This window comes from Hypomesus nipponensis, chromosome 4, assembly GCF_054491055.1.
Source record: "Hypomesus nipponensis isolate SF chromosome 4, ASM5449105v1, whole genome shotgun sequence".
Lineage (NCBI taxonomy): Eukaryota > Metazoa > Chordata > Actinopteri > Osmeriformes > Osmeridae > Hypomesus > Hypomesus nipponensis.
This window is the reverse complement of record NC_140364.1, coordinates 7088275-7103050: the sequence shown is the minus strand read 5'-3', so window position 1 is coordinate 7103050 and position 14776 is coordinate 7088275.

Sequence of the window (14776 nt, the reverse complement as noted above, 5' to 3'; positions counted from 1 at the left end):
CGCAATGACCCACAGAGAATTTTTGCCATTTTGAAAAATAACTTTCGTTGCTCCAAATCTCTTAATGCTTTACACCGCCAGTTTTATCACCGCCGGCAGTTTGAAAGTGAATCTGTGAGGGAATATTCCCATGTTTTAATGGAGTTAATGGAACAGATTAAGGAGAGGGATGATGATTTAGAGCATTCGGATCGCGTCCTCCGTGACCAGTTTGTCGAAGGTCTCCGTAATGATAAACTGCAGGGTGACTTGCTGGATAAAGTCTCAGCTAACCAGCGGTTACTTTTTAGGGATATACGAAATGAAGCCCTCGATTGGCTTAATAGGCGTACACAAACCACCCCCCGAGCCCGTGCATATTCCTGCAATTCCTATGAGGCAGACACTAATGCCGTTACAGCCAGTCCCTCCTCTGAGTTTACAGAACTGAAGGAGTGCCTTCGCAAACAACAGTCTCAGCTTGATGTAATTTTAGCCCAACTAGGACAGTCACGCAGTCTTACCAGTTCCACTCACAGACCGGCAGCAGCTCAGCCTAGGCCCTACAAGTTCCAGGCAGATGGGAAGCCCATATGCTTACGTTGTAACCAAGCTGGCCATATAGCTAGAATGTGCAGGGTTTTCATTCCAGGAGGTCAGGGGGTAGCAACACGGAGTGACTACCCTGGCGGGGTGCAGACTACGGTAACCACCAACAGTGTGATGCAGCCGGAAAACTAGCGCCCTCTGGTGTTGGGAGCTTGACACCGGGGGGGGGTTTGATGGGCTCAAAACAGAAGACTTCCTCTACTAACACCCGTCTTATCGGAAGTTGTCCAGTCATTGACATTCGTCTTGGGGGTGTACTTACACGCTGCCTCCTCGATACTGGCTCCATGGTAACAACGGTGACTGAGAGTTTTTTTCGGCAGCATGTACAACCTCAGACCACTGAAGCGATGCAGCCATGTGATTGGCTACAGCTTAAAGCAGCTAATGGGATAGCCATTCCCTACCTGGGTTATCTTGAGCTTGACTTAGAGGTGCTGGGCAAAGCCCTCCCAAAAATAGGAGTGTTGGTGGTTAGAGATGCACTGGACCCCACCACGCGGCAACAGAAGTTGGCTGTACCAGGCTTGCTGGGAATGAACGCTATTAGTCCCTGCTACCAAGAACTGTTCAAGGAACATGGGCAGGATCTCTTCCATTGCCCGCCAGTACAGGCCGCGGAGAATGGATGGAAACAAGCGTTATCTGAATGCCAAAGCTTGGAGCGCATCTCTGGCTCTGGGTGCATTGGGAAGGCAGTAGTACAGCCAGGTCCCACTCTTCGTATACCGGCTGGGTGCCTTAAGTTTGTGCAGGCCACTTGCTCGCTTGTCCCAGGCTCTATTGTGTCATGCTTCCTCGAGCCCCTACCCTATGGAGAAGGGCAGTTGCCTGTGCATCTCCTTATCTCGTCTGCCTTATTGCCCATTACTCAGGGCAAAGTGAATGTACCAGTGGTTAACGTAGGGATAGAAGACCAGTGGCTCCAACCCCGTAGTATACTGGGAACCCTTCACATAGTAGACTCCACCTCTGGTGATGGTACAGGTAACGAGCAGGTAGCTCTTGTTCAAGCAGCAGGGGCTAGCACCATAGCCCCGGTAGATTTCGGGGGGGTACCTTGGCCAAACCTTTCATGTTCACAACAGCAGGAAGCTAGGGCCCTTCTAGAGCAGTACCGAAGGGTATTCAGTGAACACGACGGGGACTTGGGTTGTACAGCACTAGTCCAACATGAGATACACTTGGTAGAAACAACCCCAGTACGGCAACGTTACCGGCGTCTGCCTCCATCTCAGTTTGCACAAGTCAAGGCTCATGTACATGAACTGGTAGGGAAGGGGATAGTTCAACCTAGTTGTAGTCCATACGCTTCACCTATCGTAGTGGTCCAAAAGAAAGATGGTACAATCCGCCTTTGTGTGGACTATAGACAACTTAATGCCAAAACAAGAAAGGACGCATACCCTCTTCCAAGAATAGAGGAATCCTTGGATGCACTAACGGGGGCCACACTGTTTTCGACTCTAGATCTGGCCTCTGGATACCATCAAGTTCCCATGGCTGAAAAGGATAAAGATAAGACTGCCTTCTGTACACCCTTTGGGTTATTTGAATTTAATCGCATGCCCTTTGGCCTATGTAATGCCCCGAGTACATTCCAGCGCCTGATGGAAAGAATCTTTGGCGACCAAAGTTTCCACTCATTGTTGTTGTACTTGGATGATATTGTGATTTTTTCATCCTCGTTTCAACAGCATTTACAACGATTACAAGTGGTATTGGGTAGACTCGAGGAACACAACTTAAAACTTAAATTGAGCAAATGCCATTTTTTCCAAGAGGAAGTACAATATTTAGGACATGTAATATCAGCTCGTGGAGTGGCAACTGACCCAGATAAGATCCGGACTGTCCTGCAGTGGAAACGCCCTTCCACCCTGACTGACCTGCGTTCATTTTTGGGGTTTGCCTCTTATTACCGCAGGTTCGTGGCAGGCTTTGCCAGGCATGCAGGGCCTTTACACAAGCTCGTTGCAGCAGTCCAAGGGAAAGGAAAGAAAAGGGGTGGATCTAACGCTATGCTGGGGAATCTCTGGAATGACCACTGTGAACAAGCATTCGAAACACTGAAACAGAAACTTGTAAGTGCCCCAGTTCTCAAGTATGCAGACTTCTCAAAGCCATTTATCCTTGAGATTGATGCCAGTCACCAGGGCCTGGGTGGGGTCCTGTCTCAGGAAGTGGACGGAAAGAGACGTCCCATTGCCTTTGCCAGTAGAACCTTGCGACCATCTGAAAGAAACATGTCGAACTACAGTTCGATGAAGCTAGAGTTTCTGGCATTGAAATGGGCGGTGACGGAGAGGTTCAGGGAATATTTGCTCGGGGCCAAATTTATTGTCTATACAGACAACAATCCCTTAAGCCACCTGCAGACTGCCAAGTTAGCTGCAGTTGAACAGAGGTGGGCCTCCCAGTTGGCAAGTTTTGACTTTCAGCTGAAATATCGCCCTGGTACAGCAAACCAGAATGCCGACGCCCTGTCACGTCAAAATCGTGATTTGTCTCCACAGCTTGTCACAGCAGTCGTCTCTGGCATCACGGTCCCAATGGAGTTGAGGGTGCCCGAGGTACTAACGGAACACCTGACACGACAAGCAGTGATCGCCACCATCGATGCAGCTCCCATCCGCTTGCCAGCAGACCTACGAGCACTCCAGGCAAAAGACGTGGTGATTGGGGCCTTTTTGGCGTACTGGAGGAGGGCCCGGCCGCCAAATAGACAGGAGAGACCACAGGAAGCCACGATGGTACTGGAGCTAGCTCGTCAGTGGCGCAGAATCCGAGAGCAGGATGGCATCTTGTATCGTGAGATTCAACGACCCCCAGCGCGGAACCTTAAACTACAGCTACTACTACCAAAAGTTCTGCTCAAGGAGGTATTAACAAGCTTGCATGACAATCATGGCCACCAAGGGGTGGAAAGAACTACTGAACTAGTCCGTCAGAGGTGTTACTGGCCTAGGATGCGTCGGGACATTGAGCAGTGGTGCAAAGAATGTGAGCGGTGTTCTCTAGCCAAGGGAGTGGTTCCTACTGCACGCACCTATGCAGGCCACCTGTTGGCCACCAAACCACTGGAAGTTGTCGCTATTGACTTCTCAACCATGGAAAAAGCAAGTAATGGCTATGAAAATGTTTTAATTGTTACAGATGTGTTTTCCAAATTCACCCAAGCTTATCCAACTGCTAATCAGCAGGCAGAGACTGTGGCCAAGGTCCTTACGGAAAAGTGGTTCTACTCCTTTGGGGTGCCAAAAAGAATCCACTCAGACCAAGGCCGGTCCTTTGAGGGAGAATTGCTGAAGCGTTTGTGCAAGTTGTACGGGATCAACAAAAGCAGAACCACTCCCTATCATCCACAGGGAAACGGGCAATGTGAACGTTTTAATCGCACACTCCATGACCTTTTGCGGACCCTGCCCCCTGAGAAGAAGAAAAGGTGGCCCCAAGCCCTCCCACACTTGCTGTTTGCATACAACACATCTGTGCATCAGACCACGGGTCATTCCCCATACGAACTCATGTTTGGGCAGAAGCCCCAACTTCCGGTGGATTTCTTGCTGGGGCTGGGAGCAGCAGATCCAGATGATACACCCCCAGCCGATTGGGTCACTACCCACCAAGAACACCTTGCTGAAATTTACGCTGACGCCAAGAGCCGTCTGGAGGCAGCAGCGGCCACTAGAGAACGTTACAGTCACCTCCCACCCCTTATCCCAGTGAATACCAGGGTGTATCGTAGAAGCCATCCACTCGGCCGGCACAAAATCCAAGATTTTTGGGATCCAAGAATATACCGAGTGGTGAAATGCCGGGACGACAAGGGTCTCGTGTACCATCTTACACCTGAAGATGGGTTGGGTCCAGACATGAATGTCCACCGCTCCGAGTTGCAAGCTCTGCCAAGCCAGGATAAACCACCGGTGGATGCTCCTTGGGACATGCTATGTGGCACACCAGAAAATGAGAGACAAAATATTAATGAAGAGGATGAGGATGAGGTGTGGTTTCAAGCTCTACCTAATCTGCCAGATGCAAGGCCAGGCTGCGAAGTTGGACAAGATGGGACAGTGACTGGACCACAACTGGACAACAACTGCCCGCCACAAGTTGACCAGGCAACCCCAATGACAACAGTAGTTGGCACAGGTAGCTCCTCTCCAGAGGTGGAGTCAGACCCACCCCAAGAAATGATGCCGTTGGGAGAAGACCCAGTGAGACGCCCAAGACGGGCACGAGCAGGCCAACACTCCAACCCCTACCGGTTGCCACAGTCAGTTACCCAACACCTAGAAGCCCAACAAAACGCCATTCGGTCAGTAAACCTTACCCCCAGCTACTATTTTAGGCCATGGCATTAGAAAGAATAGATCAACGGCACCGGGACGGTGACCTTTTAAAGTGGGGGAAATATGTGACAGGTGGGAGGGGGATAAACCAGGGAGCCATTTGGTTCACCTGGTTCTGTCACATGACCACCTTAATTTCAATTAAATGCAGGTAGATGGCATACCACAGTTAGTGTTGTTTTCAATCAGAGCTGGCCGGCGGTGATAAATTGGAAGCGGGTAAGGACAAGCGTCACCACGTAAGCCATGTTTACAAATGTTTGTGTTTTAATTGAGATTTTAAGACAGTAAATGTGAGGTGAATTAAACAGAGTAAATTGTGGGAGTAAATGAGTAATGTTTATACTGTTGTATTGATTATGCATTGATTGTTGTTGTAGTGTCCTGTGCTAGAAACGCATGGTTCCCATCTGAAATCGGACCTCAGCACAGACGTAAAGGTATTAATTGACCAGTGTAATATTATGTAAAACCTGTATGTTTTGATACACAAGTGGCTAAAATAATGTCTGCTATTTTCAGGGATCATTAGTAGCCACTGTTTTTCCCACCGTAGAATTTCAACTAGTTAAAACATTCGCTGTTCCCCAGCCTAATGCCTATTACAAGACAGCAGTTCAGGGCTTGCAGTTTGCCGTTGAGTGCCTTTGTTATGTAAACCACCTCCAAGTTTTGTGTGTCATTTATTTTATTGGACGGGCGTTATTCTGTCCTTTTGTTTCTTTGCAGTGAGAGTGCCCCCCTTGTGTTTGGATTGATTTAATTATATTAGTTTGATTTGACTTTATGTAACAGGCAACGTAATAAGATCGCAGCCTTGGTGCAGCTTGTTGTGCTAGTGGCTCGAGGGAACACCAACTGTACCATAAATAAAGTGCATTATTTTTGTACGCCGCCTCCTCCCCTTTTCATTTAATTGAACACACCTTCGTGATAACTACTGTTCTAGCTTACCGCTGGCTCTTGGTGAAGAGCCAGTAGGGTGTAGGTTACATACAGGTCACCATTTCTGACGGCCGTCAGAATGTGTGACCCACACAAAAAAAAAGGATGTTTTAAGAATGTGTGTTCCCACCGTAACTGCTTCCCAAAGGTATTAACATTTCGAAAGATCGTTTGGGGTTATTATTTAATCGATTCACATTAATCTGGAGCCGTTGTTTTTGATTTAGAGACGTTTTAGAGCCATTACCACGGAGGTCACCATTTCTGACGGCCGTCAGAATGTGTGACCCACAATAATAAAAAAAGATGTTTTAAGAATGTGTGTTCCCACCGTAACTGCTTCCCAAAGGTATTAAAACTTGAAATATCCTTTGGGGTAGTTATTTAATCGATTCACATTAATCCCGAGCCGTTGTTTTTGATTTAGAGTCGTCAGAGAGCCATTACCACAAAAGTCACCATTTCTGACGGCCATCAGATTGTGTGACCCACAATATTAATAAAAAAAAGATGGTTTAAGAATGTTTGTTCCCACCGTAACTGATTCCCAAAGGTATTAAAACTTTCAAAGATGGTTTGGGGTAGTTATTTCATCAATTCACACTAATCTTGACCCGTTGTTTCTGATTTAAAATCGTCATAGAGCCATTACCAAACAGGTCACCATTTCTGACGGCCGTCAGAATGTGTGACCCACAAAAAACAAAATGTTTTAGGAATGTGTGTTCCCACCGTAACTGCTTCCCAAAGGTATTAAAACTTTCAAAGATGGTTTGGGGTAGTTATTTCATCGATTCACACTAATCTTGAGCCGTTGTTTCTGATTTAGAGTCATCATAGAGCCATAACCACCTAGGTCACCATTTCTGACGGCCGTCAGAATGTGTGACCCACAATAATAAAAAAAAAGATGTTTTAAGAATGTGTGTTCCCACCGTAACTGCTTCCTAAAGGTATTAACATTTCGAAAGATCGTTTGGGGTAATTATTTTATCGATTCACATTAATACCGAGCCATTTTTTCTTACTTAGAGTCAGCATAGAGCCATTACCACCGAGGTCACCATTTCTGACGGCCGTCAGAATGTGTGACCCACAATAATTAAAAAAAAGATGTTTTAAGAATGCGTGTTCCCTCTGTAACTGCTTCCCAAAGGTATTAAAACTTTCAAAGATGGTTTGGGGTAGTTATTTCATCGATTCTCACTAATCTGGAGCAATTTTTTCTCACTAAGAGTCGTCATAGAGCCATTACCACACAGGTCACCATTTCTGACGGCTGTCAGAATGTGTGACCCACAATAATAAAAAAAAAAGATGTTTTAAGAATGCGTGTTCCCACCGTAATTGCTTCCCAAAGGTATTGAAACTTCGAAATATCCTTTGGGGTAGTTATTTAATCGATTCACATTAATCTGGAGCCGTTGTTTTTGATTTAGAGTCGTTTTAGAGCCATTACCACCGAGGTCACCATTTCTGACGGCCGTCAGAATGTGTGACCCACAATAATAATAAAAAAAATGTTTTAAGAATGTGTGTTCCCACCGTAACTGCTTCCCAAAGGTATTAAAACTTTCAAAGATGGTTTAGTGTAGTTATTTCATCGATTCACACTAATCTTGAGCCGTTGTTTTTGATTTAGAGTCGTCATAGATTCATTAATATACAGGTCACCATTTCTGACGGCCGTCAGAATGTGTGACCCACACAAAAAAAAGGATGTTTTAAGAATGTGTGTTCCCACCGTAACTGCTTCCCAAAGGTATTAACATTTCGAAAGATCGTTTGGGGTAATTATTTAATCGATTCACATTAATCTGGAGCCGTTGTTTTTGATTTAGAGACGTCTTAGAGCCATTACCACCGAGGTCACCATTTCTGACGGCCGTCAGAATGTGTGACCCACAATAATAAAAAAAGATGTTTTAAGAATGTGTGTTCCCACCGTTACTGCTTCCCAAAGGTATTAAAACTTCGAAATATCCTTTGGGGTAGTTATTTAATCGATTCACATTAATCCCGAGCCGTTGTTTTTGATTTAGAGTCGTCAGAGAGCCATTACCACAAAAGTCACCATTTCTGACGGCCATCAGATTGTGTGACCCACAATATTAATAAAAAAAAGATGGTTTAAGAATGTTTGTTCCCACCATAACTGATTCCCAAAGGTATTAAAACTTTCAAAGATGGTTTGGGGTAGTTATTTCATCAATTCACACTAATCTTGACCCGTTGTTTCTGATTTAAAATCGTCATAGAGCCATTACCAAACAGGTCACCATTTCTGACGGCCGTCAGAATGTGTGACCCACAAAATAAAAAGATGTTTTAAGAACGTGTGTTCCCACCGTAACTGCTTCCCAAAGGTATTACAATTTCGAAAGATCGTTTGGGGTAGTTATTTAATCGTTTCACACTAATCTTGAGCCGTTGTTTCTGATTTAGAGTCGTCATAGATTCATTAATATACAGGTCACCATTTCTGACGGCCGTCAGAATGTGTGACCCACACAAAAAAAAGGATGTTTTAATAATGTGTGTTCCCACCGTAACTGCTTCCCAAAGGTATTAACATTTCGAAAGATCGTTTGGGGTAATTATTTAATCGATTCACATTAATCCCGAGCCGTTGTTTTTGATTTAGAGTCGTCAGAGAGCCATTACCACAAAAGTCACCATTTCTGACGGCCATCAGATTGTGTGACCCACAATATTAATAAAAAAAAGATGGTTTAAGAATGTTTGTTCCCACCGTAACTGATTCCCAAAGGTATTAAAACTTTCAAAGATGGTTTGGGGTAGTTATTTCATCAATTCACACTAATCTGACCCGTTGTTTCTGATTTAAAATCGTCATAGAGCCATTACCACACAGGTCACCATTTCTGACGGCTGTCAGAATGTGTGACCCACAATAAAAAAAAAAAAGATGTTTTGAGAATGTGTGTTCCCACCGTAACTGCTTCCTAAAGGTATTAACATTTCGAAAGATCGTTTGGGGTAATTATTTCATCGATTCACATTAATCCCGAGCCATTTTTTCTTACTTAGAGTCAGCATAGAGCCATTACCACACAGGTCACCATTTCTGACGGCCGTCAGAATGTGTGACCCACAATAATAAAAAAAAAGATGTTTTAAGAATGCGTGTTCCCTCTGTAACTGCTTCCCAAAGGTATTAAAACTTTCAAAGATGGTTTGGGGTAGTTATTTCATCGATTCTCACTAATCTGGAGCAATTTTTTCTCACTTAGAGTCAGCAGAGAGCCATTACCACACAGGTCACCATTTCTGACGGCCGTCAGAATGTGTGACCAAAAAAACCAAATGTTTTAAGAATGTGTGTTCCCACCGTAACTGCTTCCCAAAGGTATTACAATTTCGAAAGATCGTTTGGGGTAGTTATTTAATCGTTTCACACTAATCTTGAGCCGTTGTTTCTGATTTAGAGTCGTCATAGATTCATTAATATACAGGTCACCATTTCTGACGGCCGTCAGAATGTGTGACCCACACAAAAAAAAGGATGTTTTAAGAATGTGTGTTCCCACCGTAACTGCTTCCCAAAGGTATTAACATTTCGAAAGATCGTTTGGGGTAATTATTTCATCGATTCACATTAATCCCGAGCCATTTTTTCTTACTTAGAGTCAGCATAGAGCCATTACCACACAGGTCACCATTTCTGACGGCCGTCAGAATGTGTGACCCACAATAATAAAAAAAAAGATGTTTTAAGAATGCGTGTTCCCTCTGTAACTGCTTCCCAAAGGTATTAAAACTTTCAAAGATGGTTTGGGGTAGTTATTTCATCGATTCTCACTAATCTGGAGCAATTTTTTCTCACTTAGAGTCAGCAGAGAGCCATTACCACACAGGTCACCATTTCTGACGGCCGTCAGAATGTGTGACCCAAAAAACCAAATGTTTTAAGAACGTGTGTTCCCACCGTAACTGCTTCCCAAAGGTATTACAATTTCGAAAGATCGTTTGGGGTAGTTATTTAATCGTTTCACACTAATCTTGAGCCGTTGTTTCTGATTTAGAGTCGTCATAGATTCATTAATATACAGGTCACCATTTCTGACGGCCGTCAGAATGTGTGACCCACACAAAAAAAAGGATGTTTTAAGAATGTGTGTTCCCACCGTAACTGCTTCCCAAAGGTATTAACATTTCGAAAGATCGTTTGGGGTAATTATTTAATCGATTCACATTAATCTGGAGCCGTTGTTTTTGATTTAGAGACGTCTTAGAGCCATTACCAACGAGGTCACCATTTCTGACGGCCGTCAGAATGTGTGACCCACAATAATAAAAAAAGATGTTTTAAGAATGTGTGTTCCCACCGTAACTGGTTCCCAAAGGTATTAAAACTTCGAAATATCCTTTGGGGTAGTTATTTAATCGATTCACATTAATCCCGAGCCGTTGTTTTTGATTTAGAGTCGTCAGAGAGCCATTACCACAAAAGTCACCATTTCTGACGGCCATCAGATTGTGTGACCCACAATATTAATAAAAAAAAGATGGTTTAAGAATGTTTGTTCCCACCGTAACTGATTCCCAAAGGTATTAAAACTTTCAAAGATGGTTTGGGGTAGTTATTTCATCAATTCACACTAATCTGACCCGTTGTTTCTGATTTAAAATCGTCATAGAGCCATTACCACACAGGTCACCATTTCTGACGGCTGTCAGAATGTGTGACCCACAATAATAAAAAAAAAGATGTTTTGAGAATGTGTGTTCCCACCGTAACTGCTTCCTAAAGGTATTAACATTTCGAAAGATCGTTTGGGGTAATTATTTCATCGATTCACATTAATCCCGAGCCATTTTTTCTTACTTAGAGTCAGCATAGAGCCATTACCACACAGGTCACCATTTCTGACGGCCGTCAGAATGTGTGACCCACAATAATAAAAAAAAAGATGTTTTAAGAATGCGTGTTCCCTCTGTAACTGCTTCCCAAAGGTATTAAAACTTTCAAAGATGGTTTTGGGTAGTTATTTCATCGATTCTCACTAATCTGGAGCAATTTTTTCTCACTTAGAGTCAGCAGAGAGCCATTACCACACAGGTCACCATTTCTGACGGCCGTCAGAATGTGTGACCCAAAAAAACAAATGTTTTAAGAATGTGTGTTCCCACCGTAACTGCTTCCCAAAGGTATTACAATTTCGAAAGATCGTTTGGGGTAGTTATTTAATCGTTTCACACTAATCTTGAGCCGTTGTTTCTGATTTAGAGTCATCATAGAGCCATAACCACCTAGGTCACCATTTCTGACGGCCGTAAGAATGTGTGACCCACAAAATAAAAAGATGTTTTAAGAACGTGTGTTCCCACCGTAACTGCTTCCCAAAGGTATTACAATTTCGAAAGATCGTTTGGGGTAGTTATTTAATCGTTTCACACTAATCTTGAGCCGTTGTTTCTGATTTAGAGTCATCATAGAGCCATTACCACCGAGGTCACCATTTCTGACGGCCGTCAGAATTTGTGACCCAAAAAAACAAAATGTTTTAAGAATGTGTGTTCCCTCCATAACTGCTTCCCAAAGGTAATACAATTTCGAATGATCGTTTTGGGTAGTTATTTAATCGTTTCACACTAATCTTGAGCCGTTGTTTCTGATTTAGAGTCATCATAGAGCCAATACCACCGAGGTCACCATTTCTGACGGCCGTCAGAATGTGTGACCCACATTAATAAAACAAAAGATGTTTTAAGAATGTGTGTTCCCTCTGTAACTGCTTCTCAAAGGTATTACAACTTTCAAAGATGGTTTGGGGTAGTTATTTCACCGATTCACACTAATCCTGAGCCGTTGTTTCTGATTTAGAGTCAACATAGAGCCATTACCACACAGGTCACCATTTCTGACGGCCGTCAGAATGTGTGACCCACATTAATAAAACAAAAGATGTTTTAAGAATGTGTGTTCCCACCGTAACTGCTTCCTAAAGGTATTAACATTTCGAAAGATCGTTTGGGGTAATAATTTTATCGATTCACATTAATCCCGAGCCATTTTTTCTTACTTAGAGTCAGCATAGAGCCATTACCACACAGGTCACCATTTCTAATGGCCGTCAGAATGTGTGACCCATAATAATAAAAAAAAGATGTTTTAAGAATGTGTGTTCCCACCGTAACTGCTTCCTAAAGGTATTAACATTTCGAAAGATCGTTTGGGGTAATTATTTTATCGATTCACATTAATCCTGAGCCATTTTTTCTTACTTAGAGTCAGCAGAGAGCCATTACCACACAGGTCACCATTTCTGACGGCCGTCATAATGTGTGACCCACAATAAATAAATAAAAAATGTTTTAAGAATGTGTGTTCCCACCGTAACTGCTTCCCAAAGGTATTAACATTTCGAAAGATCGTTTGGGGTAAGTATATTATCGATTCACATTAATCCCGAGCCATTTTTTCTTACTTAGAGTCAGCATAGAGCCATTACCACACAGGTCACCATTTCTGACGGCCGTCAGAATGTGTGACCCACAATAATAAAAAAAAAGATGTTTTAAGAATGCGTGTTCCCTATGTAACTGCTTCCCAAAGGTATTAAAACTTTCAAAGATGGTTTGGGGTAGTTATTTCATCGATTCTCACTAATCTGGAGCAATTTTTTCTCACTTAGAGTCGTCATAGAGCCATTACCACACAGGTCACCATTTCTGAAGGCTGTCAGAATGTGTGACCCACAATAATAAAAAAAAAGATGTTTTAGGAATGTTTGTTCCCACCGTAATTGCTTCCCAAAGGTATTGAAACTTCGAAATATCCTTTGGGGTAGTTATTTAATCGATTCACATTAATCTGGAGCCGTTGTTTTTGATTTAGAGTCGTTTTAGAGCCATTACCACCGAGGTCACCATTTCTGACGGCCGTCAGAATGTGTGACCCACAATAATAATAAAAAAATGTTTTAAGAATGTGTGTTCCCACCGTAACTGCTTCCCAAAGGTATTAAAACTTTCAAAGATGGTTTAGTGTAGTTATTTCATTGATTCACACTAATCTTGAGCCGTTGTTTTTAATTTAGAGTCGTCATAGATTCATTAATATACAGGTCACCATTTCTGACGGCCGTCAGAATGTGTGACCCACAAAAAAAAAAGGATGTTTTAAGAATGTGTGTTCCCACCGTAACTGCTTCCCAAAGGTATTAACATTTCGAAAGATCGTTTGGGGTAATTATTTAATCGATTCACATTAATCTGGAGCCGTTGTTTTTGATTTAGAGACGTCTTAGAGCCATTACAACCGAGGTCACCATTTCTGACGGCCGTCAGAATGTGTGACCCACAATAATAAAAAAAAAGATGTTTTAAGAATGCGTGTTCCCTCTGTAACTGCTTCCCAAAGGTATTAAAACATTCAAAGATGGTTTGGGGTAGTTATTTCATCGATTCTCACTAATCTGCAGCCATTTTTTCTTACTTAGAGTCAGCATAGACCCATTACCACACAGGTCACCATTTCTAACGGCCGTCAGAATGTGTGACCCACAATAATAAAAACAAGATGTTTTAAGAATGTGTGTTCCCACCGTAACTGCTTCCTAAAGGTATTAACATTTCGAAAGATCGTTTGGGGTAATTATTTTATCGATTCACATTAATCCTGAGCCATTTTTTCTTACTTAGAGTCAGCATAGAGCCATTACCACACAGGTCACCATTTCTGACGGCCATCATAATGTGTGACCCACAATAAATAAATAAAAAATGTTTTAAGAATGTGTGTTCCCACGTAACTGCTTCCTAAAGGTATTAACATTTCGAAAGATCGTTTGGGATAATTATTTTATCGATTCACGTTAATACCGAGCCATTTTTTCTTACTTAGAGTCAGCATAGAGCCATTACCACCGAGGTCACCATTTCTGACGGCCGTCAGAATGTGTGACCCACAATAATTTAAAAAAAGATGTTTTAAGAATGCGTGTTCCCTCTGTAACTGCTTCCCAAAGGTATTAAAACTTTCAAAGATGGTTTGGGGTAGTTATTTCATCGATTCTCACTAATCTGGAGCAATTTTTTCTCACTTAGAGTCGTCATAGAGCCATTACCACACAGGTCACCATTTCTGACGGCTGTCAGAATGTGTGACCCACAATAATAATAAAAAAAAGATGTTTTAGGAATGTTTGTTCCCACCGTAATTGCTTCCCAAAGGTATTGAAACTTCGAAATATCCTTTGGGGTAGTTATTTAATCGATTCACATTAATCCCGAGCCGTTGTTTTTGATTTAGAGTCGTCAGAGAGCCATTACCACAAAAGTCACCATTTCTGACGGCCATCAGATTGTGTGACCCACAATATTAATAAAAAAAAGATGGTTTAAGAATGTTTGTTCCCACCGTAACTGATTCCCAAAGGTATTAAAACTTTCAAAGATGGTTTGGGGTAGTTATTTCATCAATTCACACTAATCTGACCCGTTGTTTCTGATTTAAAATCGTCATAGAGCCATTACCACACAGGTCACCATTTCTGACGGCTGTCAGAATGTGTGACCCACAATAATAAAAAAAAAGATGTTTTGAGAATGTGTGTTCCCACCGTAACTGCTTCCTAAAGGTATTAACATTTCGAAAGATCGTTTGGGGTAATTATTTCATCGATTCACATTAATCCCGAGCCATTTTTTCTTACTTAGAGTCAGCATAGAGCCATTACCACACAGGTCACCATTTCTGACGGCCGTCAGAATGTGTGACCCACAATAATAAAAAAAAAGATGTTTTAAGAATGCATGTTCCCTCTGTAACTGCTTCCCAAAGGTATTAAAACTTTCAAAGATGGTTTGGGGTAGTTATTTCATCGATTCTCACTAATCTGGAGCAATTTTTTCTCACTTAG